At 39.3% G+C, this 1,075-nt stretch overlaps 1 protein-coding gene across 1 annotated transcript in view; it reads right to left on the bottom strand.

The window, feature by feature from the left end:
• Positions 1–660, bottom strand: part of LOC119593867 (prohormone-1-like) — a gene marked incomplete at its 3' end in the record, with an annotated part of 91,485 nt that extends 90,825 nt beyond the window's left edge. The window contains 1 exon segment of the mRNA XM_037942895.1: positions 529–660.
• Positions 661–1,075: the final 415 nt, after the last annotated feature.

Raw genomic sequence — 1,075 nt, 5'->3', positions numbered from 1 at the left:
TACATATTTGTACGTGCGTTCACTCTCAAGAATGGCAATTGAAGACATTTAGTTTTTCGCAGATGCATTGGCCTAGAAGATTAATTCTTTTCATCCACTTTTATCCGATTCGAACAAATGATGATCACTTTTACAATATCTACATTTCTGACACAAATAAAAATTGTAGTTTTCAAATAAGTTATAACAAAGTTTAGCCTTGGAAAGTATAAATGGCATAGTGAAAACATTAATTATTTTAGAGAATGAGTCAGTTATGAACGGTCGACTTGTTGCATGTGTCTCACATCGGTGGCTTTTGGGACTATGGTGATTTAGGACAGCAGAAACGGCCGTTAAGTTGATGAAGATGTATAAATGCAGAGGGATTTGTCAAAATAATTGTATTTCCCAACGCATTTATACTGTATAAACTTTTATACATCTAAACGTATATAGCAAAATCAATGGGGTTCTTTCAAACTAGAAGGATTTGTCAAATAATTCATAAAAGTCCAAGAAAACAAAGTCCTTTGGCACGGAACTTACTTTGCGTTGGTAAGGAGACGAAGTGAGCGAGAGTACAGGTGTGGAACCGAAGCTGCCTCGTGAATGGAGAAGGGACCTTAGTTGCCGGATGTGCGCGCTACGAACTCTGGGACGAGACGGGTCACCACCGCTTTATATCCACCTCTTTTTTGGTTGCCAGAGGTGCTTTATGACGGAATGTTCCTCAATTTTCATTTCCTTTTTCTTAGTGACTTTGTTATTTACTCTGTTGGAGATATGGAGGCAAATAGGATTTACGTTGCATATAACAGCTGGCACGATTTCGCCGATATCGAAATGTTAGGGCTTGCTTAATGAATGCCTTTTACGTGTCAGTTCTCTTCGCCAATCAGAGAAGAGGATGAGGGTGACGTCAAAGGTGTGACAGTGACCTCATCGGTGAAGAAGCCTCCTCCCACACGAGGAGTACTTCGGCAGTGCGGAATAACGTTTTACTGAGAGGGAGCTACTGTGACTCACTTTAAGATGTTGCAAATGGTTGCAGGATAAGAGAATAATCCTAGAATTAAAGATATAGTTTTTTAAA

Source organism: Penaeus monodon, chromosome 33, assembly GCF_015228065.2.
Source record: "Penaeus monodon isolate SGIC_2016 chromosome 33, NSTDA_Pmon_1, whole genome shotgun sequence".
NCBI lineage: Eukaryota > Metazoa > Arthropoda > Malacostraca > Decapoda > Penaeidae > Penaeus > Penaeus monodon.
This window is presented reverse-complemented; position numbering and strand designations above follow the sequence as displayed.